Here is a 17,225-nt window from a genome sequence, read left to right as displayed (position 1 = left end):
ACAAAATTTACTAGAACTCACACCTATTATTATTATTATTATGCAATTTTAAGGTCATTGTCAAGCCAAACACCAAATTGGTGTATGAAACCCCCTTGTTTGTGCCAAATTGGTGCATGAAACCCCCTTGTTTGTTTGTGGAACAAGGGTCACACATCTGCACAACCAAATTGATGTCTAAAACCCCTTGTTTGTGCCTAATTGGTGTATGAAACCCCCTTGTTTGTGGGACAAAGGACACACCTTCACACAACTATTTGACTGCTAAGTCTACCAAAACATACATACTCTACCCCTCTAATTTTGAGCAAGAAAAACACATGCTCTTAACCTTTGTGTTTCCTAATCCTCCTACTATGTTCGCATTAGGGTTTCCCACCATAATCAACGGCCACGGGGCTTCCTCGTTCTTCAATGTTCGTGGGTGCAATAGATGGACCTCCACGATTATCACTATGCGGCATGCCTTCACCAGCAGAGTCCAAAACGCTGTGCGGCATGTCGCCGCGAGCGATGTTCGAATCGCTGAGCTAGTTGATATATATACTAAATTTTAGATGAAAAATATACTTGGAAAGTAGTGTTGGTCTTCATCATTCAATTTGGATTTGTATAACAATTCCTTAAATTCGAAATTTGATCAAATATCTTTTGTCATTTGAATTTGATATATAAAAGATTAAAATAATTTTTTTTATCGATTTAGATCTCCGCTTACTTTGCTTTTGTTACCGTGTAAATCAATTTGAAGTTCTGCAGCACTTTTGTAAAGCATGGTTTCACCTTGAAGGAGCTCGACGAATCATGGTAAGTAGTAAGATCCGTTCCTTGGAAAATGAACTTAGCCTACCTGCAACTAAGCCAACGCTGCATGTGTTTCTCCTGCGATATGCATCATGCAGTTGATTTTATCAGCATCTCGATTCTGATTAACTACATGGAGGTCCTCAACAGTAGCAGGGTTTTCCCTTTTCATGTCAATCTGTTCCTGCAATTTGGTCATTTTCACCCTATATTCTATATCGGTAAAGTTCTGTATATTACTTGGCGCCATGGCATTGGCAACCCGCTTGTCTGTCAGAAGTCTCATCCATCACAGCAAGACAATCCCCAATTCAGAACGCTATGCGGACAATGGGATCTGTGAGATTGAAGAAGCAGCATGTGGTTCAATCTCCGGAGAATATCCATTACATGAATTGATGAGAATAACGCATGGTATGAAGCATGGAAGCAATCGTGTAAAGTCTGAAATGTATGCTTCTGTTCTAGAGGGCTGTGCTCTCAGGGAAGAACTAGCACAGGGCCAACAAATCCATGCTCATATCCTCAAAGGCGGGATTTTGTTAAGTGCATTTCTGGGTACTAAGCTCGTGAACATGTATGCCAAATGTGGGATGATCATGGATGCGCGCCTTGTTTTTGATGGTTTTAACAGTCGGAACCCTATCTTGTGGAACTCCATGATTAAAGGATATGTTCTGCAGGATATCTGTCAGGAAGCCCTTGAACTTTATCATCAAATGAAGGATATGGGTTTGCAGCCTGACAATTTTACTTTCCCCTTTGTTCTCAAGGCATGTGGTACTCTGGAAAATCTGCAACAGGGTCGTGAGATTCATGAGAGCATAATTGAAACTGGATTGGAGTCTAACATCTATGTGAGTAGTGCTCTTGTTGACATGTATGCAAAATGTGGATGTTTAGAGATTGCACGCCTAGTGTTTGACAAAATGCCTCAGAGAAATGTAGTTTCTTGGACTGCAATGATTGCGGGGTATGCACAAAATGGGCATTGGGTTGATGCCCTGGATCTATTTCGACAGATGCAGTTGGAGGGTGTGGAAACCAATTCTGTTACGATTGCGAGTGTTCTCCCTGCATCTTCCCAAGTAGGGCTTTTAAACCATGGCAGGGAAATTCATGGTTTTATAATTAAAAATCAGCTTGGAACATATCCTGTTGTGGCAAATGCGCTTGTGGATATGTATGCCAAATGCAGGGACATGGAATCAGCACGCCAAGTGTTGGACAAAATGTTTCGGAGAGATGTTGTGTCGTTTAATGCGATAATAGCAGGGTATGTCCAGAGTGGACTTGCTAATGAAGCCTTGAAGCTCTTCTATCGAATGCCATTGGAGGATGTAAAACGCAACTCAGTTACCATCACTAGTGTTCTTCGTGCATGCGCTCATTTGACAGCTTTGCAACAGGGCATACACATCCATGATCATGCAGTGAAAAATGGCTTTGACACGGTTGTTTCTGTAGGGAATTCCCTCATAGACATGTATGCTAAATGTGGTAGTATAGAGTCAGCACGCCAAATATTTGACACAATGTCCGAAAGAGATGTCATCTCATGGACTGCTATGATTACTGGCTATGGTTCGCATGGACAGGGTGAAGATGCACTGAAGCTCTTCGATCAAATGCAGCAAATTGGACCAAAGCCAAACCATATCACCTTTGTTGTCGTTTTGTCTGCTTGCAGCCATGCAGGCCTTGTTGATAAGGGCTGGCATTACTTTAGTGGTATGGCCTATAATTATGGCATTGAACCCCAGTTGGAACACTATGCATGCATGGTTGACCTCTTTGGTCGTGCTGGGCACCTGGATGAAGCATATGAGTTTATTAGAAAGATGCCGCTAGAACCTGATGCTGCTGTATGGGGAGCCTTGCTTGGTGCCTGTAGAATTTATCACAATACAGAGATTGGACAACAAGCAGCAGACCATGTTCTTCAGCTAAATCCAAGGAATGTTGGATTTTATGTTGTACTTTCAAACATCTATGCTGAGGCTGGCAGATGGGATGATGTAGCAAAGGTGAGAACAATGATGAAAAGTAGTGGGCTAAAAAAGAGCCCTGGGTGCAGTTGGATTGAGGTCAACAGTATTGTTTATCCATTCTTTGTAGGAGATCGATCACATCCACAATCTGAAGAAATCTATGCAATGTTGGAGAACTTGTCCAAGCAGATGAAAGAGGCAGGTTATGTACCCAACACTCGCTTTGTGTTGCATGATTTGCAAGACGATGAAAAAGAGTGTGCCCTCTACAGTCACAGTGAAAAGCTAGCCATTGCTTTTGGGCTTATCAAAACATCCCCGGGAACACCTATTAGGGTTGCCAAGAACCTTCGGATCTGTGGCGACTGTCACGTTGCTATAAAGTTCATTTCAGCAATTGTTGGACGGCAAATTATTGTGAGGGATACAAACCGTTTCCATCATTTCAACGATGGTCACTGTTCTTGTGGGGATTATTGGTAACATTAGCTATACTGAGCAAAATACTGCAAGTTCACTTAACAAGAAATTGGACCTCCTCTTTTTTGTTTTTCCAAAGGAAAAACAATCTGTAATTTTTTTTATGTAGCAATAAAATTACAATCTATACATGCCTCCTGGCATTCTGCTGGCTTCAAGCCTCGTCAAAAATAGGGATCTGACAATGTCTTTTCCCTATAGGAGGGAAAGAAAATAACTGACAACCCTTTACAAAAAGTCACATTTTAAACATTTCTTTAATACATCTTTGAGAGAGAGTCTCATATACATCCCGAAACATCATTACACAATAGCAAAAGTTGTCATGAAAACATCAATAAATAGCCATATATTGTAGTGGTTTACTAAGAAAGTCATTACAAAATAGCAAAAGGTGTCATGAAAACATCAATAAGTAGCCATATATAATAGTGGTTTGCTAAAACCCAAGGGTCAAGAAAATATTTTTGTTACCGGCCTTCTTCATTCTTTGTGATTTCAAATGTACCTCTGTCCAGATCCAATCCAGTCTTGGACAGGGATTTTGCTCTTGTGTCCCTGCGCCCATACATGTGATCAAGAGAACTCTGAGAAAAATGATGGAGTTGCTGATGTATTTTTTTTCAAAAATAGGAGTGAGTATAATTACGGATTCTTGCTGCTCCTTTTACCCAGTTTATGACAGTTTGTGAGTACCCATATAAATGGATGAAGTTGATTCCCTGTGAGATAGCAATTTGAAGGAGTAATTTGAGAGCAAAAAGTTCAGCATAATTGTTTGTTGCTAGTCAAATGTTTGCGGAAAAGGATATGGAGACTATGTGAGAGATATGAAGAATTCCGCCCACCCCTCCCAAAGAGGGGACCCTTAAGAAATTGGACCTTATGTGACAGCAGTTTTGTTTTCTCATACACTGGTGACCTAATTTCTACAATTCAATGGTTTGGAAAACCTAGTACCTAAGCAAAGCATTTTATTGGCCATCCCCTCACAAGTAACCATGAAATATATGGCTTCCCAACCTAGATAATTATTAACTTTTAAGAATTAACATAGCGCCATTTGAATCTATTGTGTGACAAGAGGTATAATAAAACTCCAGAACATTAATAGATATACACTGCAAGAATAGTACACAAATATTTAGGTGGAAACTTAATGTGGGAAGACAACCACCGAAACTTATCTAGATAGTTTCAATTTGTTTACAAGTTGCAACTGGATGGAAGCTACAACCCCTTGGTTTGCTAGCACCCACTGGAAGGAGGCGACAACCTCCTGAAGGAAGTTACAACTTTCTTGCTCAGCATCACCCTGCCACCCTTAAAATGAAAGATAGAATAAATTTTGGGCTCTTGTACCAAGGATCATGACCCACTTACAATAACATCCAAGCACTGATAACTTTACTGTTGTTTCAGTTGATGCATGCCCAGATCATTGTCTGCTAATATAAGATTGGCTACTGTAGATCTGATTGTTGCTTCATTAACCCATGTACTGGAACATGTCAAACATTCACCTATAGCAATGTACAATACCAAACAACTGAACAAAAAGTTCATACTTAAATTCTTCATATCAATTTGCGAAGGTCTACTTGTCATTGATCTTGTTGACACTGTCTATGATTCCTTGGAGACTGAATTTGATTAAAGATTTGTCTTCAACTCTGCCATTAATTATGCCTTTAGAATATGGCCGAAGGCCCTTCAACTTCCTTTAACTTAGCCCTTAAACAAAGATCTAATAAAGTATTGTACTGCTCCTTAATATTTGCTTGATCAGGCCTTAAACAACCCTACCTCTGCTACTATATCAGGCTTAACTTGGTCTCTGTTTGTGGCTAATCTCAGCCCTTAACTGCCGCTTAAACTCAGCCTCAAGCATCCCTACTTGTGGCTAGATCATGCCCAAACTCGACTTTACTGTGGCCCTTTCTGCACTCTAGAATAGGTCTGAGATTCAGCCTTACTGCGTCCCTTCCTATGGTCACAATCTTTGTGGCTAGTGATGCCATACCAGACCTCTCTCTGCGGCTACCTCAGGTGAAGTTCAGCCTCTTCTGCGGTCTGCTACAGGGATATATTCGACCCTAATTCGACCTCAGAAAAAACTCGGTATGTCACAACGAATCACCATAGAAACAAAAGGATAAAAGTAAACCAAGCCCTTTAAAACTCAACATTGTTTTAGATCTGCGTGTCTCCCCTTGGCTTCAGAAATTTCAGAGCAAATTACACAAAAGATGATGAGTGGAATGATGTCATTTGAGGGCAGACAGGTACCCTATTTATACTTGAGCAAGGGGGCTCTTGAGGGGGGCTGACTTGCCCTAAAATACCCCAAAAATAGGGAGCCGGCTTGAGCTTGATAAAAAATCAAATTTACAAAAATCATTTTTTTACAGGGTCGAGCTTAACACATCTTTTGAAACCGATTTCCTAGTGAAAATTTCTCTTTCGGAGGGTCGACTTGGTTAACAATTTGAAACTGCCAAGACCACATAATTTATCCAAGAATCAACATATTTTCCTTAAATTTTAATGCCAAACTATTGGACCTAAAATTCATTCATTTTGGGGCACTTTGACCACATCGATGCTTCAACTTTGAGAGGGCATATCTCCTCAACTGTGAGGAGCCACGAGGCATGCCACTTATCAAACAAAATGGTGTAACGAGCTCTACCAATTTAGAGTGGTATTGCACTCAAATTCAATGACTCTTTCATGCATATCGTTAAATATGTGCATCATATCAATCAGGGCCATTCACCCTTTGACATCAATGACAATTTCTTCCAACAATCTCCCCCCTCGTCATTTATGTCAACACTCATGCTCCCCTTCACTTCAAGCTTTCCTTGTCTTCATGTTTCACTTCCTTTCTCTCCCCCTTTGATTTCAATGGCAAAGGGTGACTTGCTTCTTTGGGGCTGCTCCCCATGAACATATGGCACTCAACGAGACTTATGTCTTCATACCCTTCCCTTCTTTGTTGTCCCTAGAGCTCTTTTGTTTGGCTGCAATTTTTTTTTTTCGCTCTCCTTGGTCTAAGATGTGTATGTTGTTTTGTCTTCTTGAGTTGTTACAACCAATTTTCTTGAGTCTACTTCTCTAATTTCCCATGTTTGGGAATTAAGCAAGAGATTATACCTTTGACCACACATTTTGCCTACACTGAGAAGATTGTGCTTCAAATCCTGAACCAACAAAACATTTGCTACTTTTACATGTTCACTTCCAAGATTTACTACACCTTTTCCAAGTACCTTAATGGAGGTCTTATCTCCCAATTCAACACTATCAATTTTTCTTTTTACACTGACAAATTTGTTTTCATCTCTTGTCATATGTGTCAAGCACCCACTGTCTTTGTACCGTTCATATTCTTTATCTTTAGCAATCAACTCTAGATTTCAATGTTCCTTCTTTTTCTTTTACTATATCATAGTTGGTTTCTTTGTCTTTATGATTGGAGCATCTACTTTTATAAACCTGCAATCATGTGCCTTGTTACCAAGATTATTGCACTTGTAGCATACAATGTTTTGATTCATCAATGGTTCAAATGGATTGTAGTTTTTGTTAGTAGATCCATGAACATTTCATAATCTATGGTCATTTCTTACAGATCCATAATCATTCCTACTTCTTGTATAGTTACACCTTGTATTGATTTTATAATGAATTGTTTTATGCCTGAAATTTCTGCAAGAGTAACAATGAACGAGAAAGATATTTTCATACCTAGGAAAGTTGGATTGCCATTTGAATTTTTTCTGCCTTAGAGGAGGTTCAATCCATTGTTGATCTTTGTCCTTGATTTCATTGTTTTCATCTTTGTGATGGGCAGTGACTTCTGAATTATTTTTCATTTTTTTCCTTTGGAGGATTGGAACTTGTGTCCTCTTTGCTTGAAGATACACATGTATAGCCAAGACCTGTTTTGTCGCATGAGGACCTTTGACAGCTAAGAATTCTATCCAACACTTGTGAGCTCTTCAAGTTCTTTTTGAGCTTGTCAACTTCAACCCTCAATGACACAACTTCCTTTTCAAGCTTCTTACAATCTTCTTCTTTCTTCATCATCTAGATCTTTATTACTTCCTCAACTCTTTTTGCTTCTTCAAGCTGGACCTTTAAAGAGATATTTTTTTAATCATATTTTTCAAGTAGGTTTTTCAATTCTCTATTTTTGTTTATGAGCTTGTGATTTTCCTTTTCATTATTCTTCAATTTTTCTTTAAGATCTTTATATTCTTGTTCGGTTTCTGTATCATTTTTTATTCCCCAAAAATAATCTATTTTCGTATTTGGTTCTTCTATTTCTTCATTTGAATCATTGACCTCTTCGTTAATATTGACATTATGATCATTATTTTGGGTTTCTTGAGTTATGAAGAGAACTTCTCTTGCTTCCCCTTCTTATGTATCACTCTCATCTGAAGAATTGTTGTCTTCTTTAGAATAAATATTTTTCTTGTGGAAGTTTTTCTTTTCCCCAAAAGGACATCTCTTAGCATAATGACCTATTCTGCCACAATTGAAACATTTAAAGGGTAACTTACCTTTGTGTTTTCCGGTTCCCCTTTTGAGCTTCCTGACGAAATTCACTTCTTCTTCATTTGATTCATTCTCTAGTATTCATTATACCTTGAATTCTTTGTTTCTTGTCTTCTTCGTGACTTTAAAAGCTAGTTCTCTATTTGAATATCTAGCTTTTGTATTTGTTCTCATTTCATATGTTGTAAGGGTTCCATGTAATTCATTCATTGTCATTTTGCTCAAATCCTTGGTTTCTTCAATGGTAGATACCTTCGCAGCATATCTTAAAGAAAGTGACCTTAGCACCTTTTGTACAATCAAAGATTTGTTAATGACTTCTCCTAATCCTCTAATGTCATTCACAACAACATCTACTTTGAGTAAGTAGATTGCAATATTTTTTGTTTCATCCATTTTCATATTTTCAAATTGTTCTCTATGTCATTGAAGTTTGACCTATTTGACTTTATCATCACCTTCATAATTTTTTTAAAGTTTATCCCAAACCTCTTTAGTTGTGGTGCACATTATCACCTTGGTCCTTATGGTTCTTGACAATCCACTTGTGATGGCATGATGAACTTTTGAATTATAGCTAAACAATTTCTTCTCATCGGGATCAATTGTAGGATTTTTTGCGGTTTTGTAGCCATTAACAATGCAACTCCAAACATCCACTCCTAAAGCCTTCAAGTAGGTTTCCATGCTGTTGTTTCATAATTCATAATAATTTCCAACAAATACTTGAATTTTTCTTCGAGGGATGCTTTCTATTTGATCCATATTTATTCACAATCTTCCCTCCACTGATCAGACTATTTTGAGGGTATCATGCTCTAATACCAATTGTTGGAAATACTAGGGGGGGTTGAATCAATATTTCATAAATTTTAAACAATTTAAAGATCCTAGAACATTAACAGAAATCCAATGTGGAAGAAAACCAGAATAATATAGAATAATACACAATGACTTAGGTGGAAATCCAATGTGGGAAGAAAACCACCGAAATTTATCTAGATAGTTTCAATTTGTTTACAAGTTGCAACTTGATGGAGGCTACAAACCCCTAGTTTACCAACACTCACTGGAAGGAGGCAACAACCTCCTAAAGGAAGCTACAACTTCCTTTCCTAGCACCACCCTACCATCCTTAAAATAAAAGATAGAATAAATTGTGGGCTTCTGGAACAGTGATCATGACCCACTTACAATAGCATCCAAATACTAATAACTTCATTGTTGTCTCAACTAATACATGCCTGGATCATTGTCTGCTAATATAAGATTCACTATAGTAGATTTGTTTGTTGCTTCATTAACTCATGTACTAGAACATGCCAAACATTCACCTATAGCAATGTACAATACCAAAAAATTGAACAAAAAGCTCATACCTCAATTCTTCATATCAGTGTGCGAAGGTTTGGTCATCATTGATCTTGTTACTACTATTTGTGATTCCTTGCACACTAACCTTGATCAGAGATTTATGTTCAGGTCTGCGATTAATTATCTCTTTAGAATATGGACTAACCAAGCCCTTCAACTTCCTTTTACTTAGGGCCTTAAATAGAGATCTAACCAAGTATTACACTGCTCCTTAATATCTGCTTGATCAGGCCTTAAACAACCTTACCTCTGCAGCTAGATTATGATTAACCTAGTCTCTCTTTGTGGCTATTCTTAGCCCTTAACTACAGCTTAAACTCGACCTCAAGCAACCCTACTTTTGTGACAACCCCAAATTAAAGGTTCATGTAATAAATTTAAGAAATGAAAAATAAGACCAAAGTCATTGGACACGTATTCCAAGCTAAATGTTCTGCAAAGCATCCTAGTGGGCATCACTTGTTGTTTATTATGGCTAAGGAAATCGGCAAAGGCATAAAGACATTATTGGCATTTATTTATGAAAATAAATGAACTTAAGATAAAAGGGAGGTGAAAGGTCATAGATTGCATGTGAGGAGGAAATTGAAGGAAAATAGAGGAAAATGAAGAAATTAGAGGCATCAATAATAAAAAGAAATATAAGCATTAGTTTGGGGCCTTTTGTCAGTTCAGGTTTGGAATTGATTTCAAGAGGAGAAGTGCACCAAGAGGAGAAGGAAAACAAGCAAGCAAAGGAAAGCAAGGATCAAGCAAGAGTTGGATCAAGTGGCTTCCACATGAATACTTGCAGGTAACAGGTTGCATGTATGATTTCCTAGCTGGTTTTGGCATGCATGATTTATGCATGTCTGTATTTGGTTCATTTGTTGTTATTGGCATGAGTTTTACCCAGTTTGACAGTGGTTTCAACCTTGCCTTGCCATTTCTGGATAGCCATGCTATGATGGGATTAATTCTTGGCTAAGCTTTGAATTGCCAAAAAAATTTGGATCTAGTTGAGATGGTCTCTGGAAAATCCCAAGGGTTGCGGGTGGAGATGATTTTCTCTGGGAAGCCCTCGACAGGTGGGAGGAGATAGGAAAATTTCTCAAGGGATGGTGAAATAATATTGAGGAATCCAAGCTCAATTTGGTTTTGTGATCTCAAGACCGGTATAAGTGAGATCATAGTAGGGTGAGGGTGGAGGTGGTTTAACCTCTAGATTCCCTTGTTTGTTTATGGATTGATTTATCCCATAAGATCCCACATTCATGCTTGGAATATGGCACATGAGTGATTGGCTGAAAGAAAGATTTGGTTCAGCCCAATCTATGGTCAGATGGTACGTGGAAATCCCTGACTTGGTTGGCTTTTTCATATGTTAATAAGAGCTAAATTCCTCTTGTAATTCTTGAGTATTTATACTTGTTATTATGTGGGTTTAATAGTTTTATCATTGTTATTATCTTGGTTATATGTTGGTTATAAGCATGGTATTATGCCATATTCTAGTTATGGTCCTCATCATGTTTGATTGGTAAATAAATGGTTATTGAATGCATGACCTAATAGATGATATTGCAGCTATCGTGAGAGGGAATTAGACCTTCTTGATAATCCTTAGATAAGTATCAGATCTCTATGTTCTAATATGCATTCATGACCCATAGATTGCATGTTCACTATGTGTTTGATGAAATGATTTTTATGGTTATACCTGGTTAGGTCATGTCCTTGTCTAAGTTTTGTGTTAGAGGATTTTTCCTTGTGTCACTTACCATTTACAAAAGTTCTATCAAGTTCTAGGCATAGGTATGGATCCTAGCCCTGAAAAAGTGGCTCAGATCTCGGGGTCGCAGGCACAAAACTGAGTAAATTAGTTTACAGTCGCTAGGAGGCAGGGTCATCCATGCGACTAGAGGGCTACAGTCATTGTTTTGCCTTGTTATGCAAGTGATTGGGGCTCTAGGTCAATGAAAAAGCAAGTTATCTTAGGGTCTGGGCACTTGGAGTGGTTGTTTAGCTCCTGGGGGTCCTGTAGCACCTAAGGGAAGTCCATAGGAAATCAGAAAATTTTGAAGTTGTTGATTCCACTTCCTTAACTATACTTAAGAGGTTGAGTCATGTTATAGTATCCCTTCGCTCATGTTTACCCGGAAGGCTAGTAGAAGCGAGTAAATGTGGGAGGTCGCATTACAGAGTGGTATCAGAGCGTGGTTCAAACACTTGGACCTGATGGGCTAGATGCATGTGGTTATGCATGCATTGTTATGGTTATGGTTTTCATGCATGAGGTCATGGTATGTAGTTGGTATTGTCATGGATGATGTTGACATATTGATGTGATTATTATTATATATGTATCATGCTAATGTGGACTCATTTTGCAGATGAGATAAGCCTCCCCTGAATGTCATTGAGTTATGATTTTGGTTGTGGTATCTATTTGGTTTATCTAACATGATATACTTTCACGAAGAAGAAAATCAAATATGACGAGAAAAATGGTGGACCACAGTTCTCGTGACTCTCCTTATAGATCAATTGGGCAGCAAGGATGAGTATTATCCTGATATAGTAGACACATTGAGGAGTTTGAGGGTATAAATTAGAAATTTCAAGGCAGAAAATGATAGGTTGGTTGAGGCACAGGAAAGACTTGCAAGGGCTTAGGAAAAATAGCTAGAGGTCAATGCAGTCATCTTCAGAGTTTTTCAGACTTACAGAGACATGGACAGTTGAGGATTAGTCAAGAACAGGAAGATGAGACTAATGGAGCATATGGTAGCATGTCTTGGTCAGGATATAGGTTGGATAGAGGGGACACAGTTAGAGGTGGAAGATCATTGGGCACATCTGATAGGAGGACTGGTATGTATGGGTTTCATTCTAGTTCTTCATCTAGGAGACATCATCATCATCACTGCCATCATACTTATATGAGGAATGAGTACTTTCCTGAGGAGTTCAAGAAAGTCAAACCTCCTACCTCTGATGGAGAGATGAAGAAGTCAGAAGATGCATATGCATGGTTGCTTGGGATGAAGAAATTATTTATATTGCATAATTATTAAGAGAACATGGAATCCAAAATAGCCACCTTCAGTCTTAAAGGAAAAGTAGATATCTGGTGGGAATATGTGAAGAATTTCATAGGAATTCGAGAAGAAGAGTTGATTCAGGATGAGTTTGAGAGACTCTTCAAGAAGAAGCATTTATCTGAGAGACATTATGATGACGAAGCTAAGGAGTTTTATGAGTTTCAAATGGGTTCCATGGCAGAAGATAAGTATACTAGCAGGTACCTGGATTTGTTGAGGTATGTTCCTTACCTCAAGGATGAGAAAGCAAGGATTCAAAGGTTCATCAGTGGGTTGCCAGCAACATATAGAGACCAGATTGAGTTTGATGAGCCATGATTGCTGGAGGAAGCCATCAACAAAACTGAAGCATTGTTATGAGAAATCAAAGCATAAATATGAGCCTAAGTGTGATTCAAAGGGGAATGGGAAAGTTAAAAGGAAGTGGGGAAGACCTTAGGATGCAGGTGAGAAAGAAAATGTTGTTCCTTACAAGAAATTTAATGCAGTTGAGAAGGGACATGGCTTGCAGCGTGGAGAGAAACAAAATAGAGGTGATGGTAGGGGACTATTGCAATGATGGATTTGTTGCAAAGATCATCGCAAGAAGGATTGTCTATTGTACTAGGGTGGCAGGCCTCAGGTGTATAACGTTCAAGAGGCACAGACAGTTGGGAATGTTGGTCATAGCATTCCTCATATTTATGCAGCCATGGACAACAAGAAGACAAATCACCAAGAATTTGTTATTGAAATGGAAGGTAAGCTTTGTGATCGAGTTGTTTCTATTTTGATTGACCCTCGATCGAATTATAGTTATGTTAATCCTGACCTAGTGGATAAGTGTGGTTTGAGAAAAGAAGTGTGTGGAGAGTCTTGGTTGGTGTATTTGGCTACAAGTACTAAGAAGAGAGTTCATCATTAGGTACGAGCTTGTGCATTTGAGCTGAATGGTATGCCTACATTAGCACATCTAAATATGCTTCCGTTGGGGTCATTAGCATGCCTTTGGGTATGGATTGGTTGTACCTACACAGGACCAAAGTAGCTTGTTATAACAAGGCTATTGAGTCCCTAGATGATAATGGGGAAAAGAGAATCTTGCAGGAAAGAAGAAGCCTACCTCAGTTAGAATGGTTACAGCTATGCAAGGTAAGCACAGTCGTAGGAAGGGGTGTGTACTATTTGCAATCCATATTTCCAGTGACAAGGGTAAGGATGTTGAAGATGTGGAAGTCCTCAAGAGGTACCCTATCTTGCAACAATTTTAGGATGTATTTCCAGCAGAGATTTCAAAGTTTCCTCCCCACAAGGAAGTGGAATTTTCTATTGAGTTGGTACTAGGAGCAACACCAACATCAAAGGCACCTTACAGGATGAACACTCTAGAGTTGATGGATTAAAGTTGCAGTTGAAATAATTGCTTGATAAGGGATACATTAGGCCAAGTGTATCGCCTTGTGGTGCACCAATATTGTTTGTGAAGAAGAAGGATGACACTCTCAGATTGTGCATTTATTATAGGCAGCTAAACAAGGTGACGATCAAGAAAAGGTATTTGTTACCAAGGATTGATGATTTGTTTGATCAGTTAAAGGGCGAAGTAATGTTCTCAAAGATTTATGTGAGATCAGGATACCATCAGGTATGCAACAAAGAAGAGGACATCTACAAGACTGCTTTTCGGACCAGGTATAAGCATTATAGGTTTGTTGTGGTTCATTTCAGTTTGAATAATGCTCCAAATACTTTCATGTGCTTGATGAATAGTGTATTGTGTCCTTATCTGGACAAGTTTGTGATTGTATTCATTGATGATATATTGATATATTGATATATTTTAAGAATGAGGAAGAACATGCAGAACACTTAGCAACAATATTGAGATTTCTTATAGAGCATCAGTTGTATGTCAAGCTTAGTAAGTGTGACTTCTTTTAGACAAAGGTACACTACTTGGGACATGTTGTTTCTAAGGAAAGCATAGTAGTAGACTCACCAAAGATAAGAGCTATCATGGAGTGGGAAAATCCTAAGAATGTGGATGGGGTCAGATCATTCATGGGGCTAGTAGGTTACTACAAGCAGTTCATCAGGAACTTCTCATGGATTGCATATCCTATTACATCATTGTAGAGGAAAGGAAATAATTTGAATGGGTAGAGGATTGTGCAAAAAGTTTTTAGTAGTTGAAGCAATTGATTACAAATGCTCTGGTGTTAAATATTGTAAATCCAGATAAAGAGTTTGTAGTGTGCAAAGATGCTTGCAAGAGAGGACTTGGTGGAGTCCTTATGTAGGAGGCACATGTGCTGTGCTATGATTTAAGGAAACTGAATGAGCATAAGCATAACTATGTGACTCATGATCTTGATTTGGAAACGATCATTCATGCCTTGAACACGTGGAGGAATCATCTTCTTAGTAGGAGGTTTGTATTAATGAGTGGCCATAGTGGACTAAGGTATCTATTTGACCAACCTAATCTGAATGCCAGGCAAGCTAGATGGTTAGCTACCCTCATTGTGTTCGACTTTGAGATCAGATACATTAAAGGAAAGGAGAACATGGTTGCAGATAGTCTTAGTAGGAGAGTGCAGGTAAACCATGTTGCAGTTGTGAGCTCTTACGGGACATATTTACAGGATTGGATCTTACAAGCAAGATAGCAAGATGACAGGTACAAGGAGCTTAGGCACAGGTTACAACAGGGTACAAGTGAACAGGATATGGCCTATCATCTCACGACAGATGACTTTGTGAGATTTAGGGACAAGATCTATGTATCAGATGATAGTGAGCTCAAGAAGCTTTTCTTGAGGGAGTTTCATGTTAAGTCATATTCAGGGCACCCAAGATGTTAGAAGATGTTGACAGTTGTGAAGAAGTTATACTACTAGTCAAATCTACAAAAGGAAGTGGCAGAGTTTGTTGCAAGATGCTTGGATTATCAGCACGTGAAAGTTGAGTGTAAGCACCCAGCTGGTTTGTTACAACCTATTCCAATTCTAGAGTGGAAATGGGAGGTAATTTCCATAGATTTCATTATAGGTTTTTTGAGGACATTAAAGCATAATGATTCCATCATGGTTGTGGTTGACAGGTTGAGCAAGGTATCTCACTTCATTCCAATGAAGACTACTTATTCAGCTAGTGAGGTAGCACAAGTCTTCATCAGGGAGATAGTGTGGTTGCATGGTGTTCCAAAGAAGATTGTATCAGATAGAGATGCCAAGTTCACTTACAAGTTTTGGAAGGAGTTATTTGTAGGTTTGGATATAGAGTTGGCCTTCAGTATAACTTATCATCTGCACACAGATGGATAGATAGAGAGGGTCAACATGACACTGGAGGATATGATGAGGATGTATGTCATGCATCAATAGAGGAGGTGGGAGGAGTATCTTCCACTGGTTGAGTTTCTTACAACAATGGGTATCAAGAGTCACTAAGGATGAGTTTGTTTGAGGCACTCTATGGGCAGAGTTGTAATACTCCCATAAGCTAGAGTGATCCAATGAACATGCTACTTATAAGACCGAACATGTTGGCAAACGTGGAACATGAATTGCAGGTTATCAAGAAGACTTTAAAGGCAACACAAGATAGACAAAAGATTTATGGAGATCAGCATAAGGCATTTAAGGAGTTTACGATTGGGGAGTATGTGTACTTGCACATCAAGCCCAAGAAGAGCTCCTTGAGGATTGGATCATGTGCTAAGTTGGCACCTCGGTATTGCGGGCCTTTCAAGATCCTTGAGAGGATTGGATTAGTGGACTATAGACTTGCACTGCCTCTGACAATGAAAATCCATGATGTTTTCCATGTTTCGTTGCTTAAAAGATATGTGAAAGATGTTGATCATGTGAATTATTGGTATGTATTGTAGATGGAGCCAGAGGGAGAATTCCAGCTAGAACATTAATGCATATTGCAGTGGAAGCACTTTGGGTCCGAAGAAGCTACATGGGAGATGGTTGATCAGATTTGGGCTATTTATCCTTCATTATTTTTCAGTGGAGGCAAATGAGTTTTTGGTATATGTACATAGTTATGTATGATTTTTATTATAAATACCAGAACGAGTTGTGTTATAAAGCTCCAATAAGTGGTATGGTTGTCATGTTTGTCATGATGGTTTTGCTTTTGAGCAGGTTGTTCACTGTAAATACTACAACGAGTTGGGTTATAAAGCTCCATAGGCAGTATGTTTTTATTTTCAGTGATCTTGTTGGTCATAGGTATCATAGAACACCGAAGACGATGTTCCCCTAAGGGAGAGGGGTCTATAACAACCACGGGTTATAATTTCATGTAATAAAAGTTAATAAAGGCACAAATAATGTTAGAAAATCAGAAAGGCAAAAATATTTTATTTATGTTGATAATTACTTGTGATATTATTATGTTTTTATTAACTTTCTTAAGTTAAATTTTTTCATCAAGCAATTACCAATAACAATAGCACGAAGATCAAAGACACTAGAAGTAAATGAACACCAAGGGAAAAAACCCTATCTAGGGGAAACCCAATCAAAAAATCTTCCTTAATAATTTCACAAGATGATCCAAGACTCCTTGACCTGGACACAAAATTCCTCCAACCACCAAGTCATCCTTTCCCTTCTTCTGCAGATGATAACCTTCCAGCAACAGCTTTGACCTAAATGCAACAACAAGACTTCAACCCAGCAGCAGCCCAGCAAAACTTCGACGAACAGTTAGCCTAGAAAAACTTTGACCCAACAGTTAGCCCAACAAACTTCGACCCAGCAGAATCTTTGATCCAATATAAACTTCGATTCTAGCGAAATCTCGATCCAGTAAATCCACACGAGTGAGAGAAATACAACCCAGAAAAACTTTGACTGTCTTTCTCCAACAAATCTTCAACCTCCTTTTGTAATTTCACAACTTTTTCTACCTCCTCTTGGATATCAAA

The 17,225-nt window shown here is 38.5% G+C and overlaps 1 pseudogene; it reads left to right on the top strand.

Moving 5' to 3' along the window:
• The first annotated feature begins 417 nt into the window (after positions 1 to 417).
• Positions 418 to 3,507, top strand: LOC149227391 (pentatricopeptide repeat-containing protein At3g12770 pseudogene; annotated as a pseudogene).
• Positions 3,508 to 17,225: the final 13,718 nt, after the last annotated feature.

This window comes from Pinus tabuliformis, chromosome J (genome assembly GCF_031772625.1).
Source record: "Pinus tabuliformis cultivar Carrire ecotype Pingquan chromosome J, CPIR1, whole genome shotgun sequence".
NCBI lineage: Eukaryota > Viridiplantae > Streptophyta > Pinopsida > Pinales > Pinaceae > Pinus > Pinus tabuliformis.
Note: the sequence above shows the minus strand (reverse complement) of the source record. Positions and strands in the feature narration are given on the sequence as shown.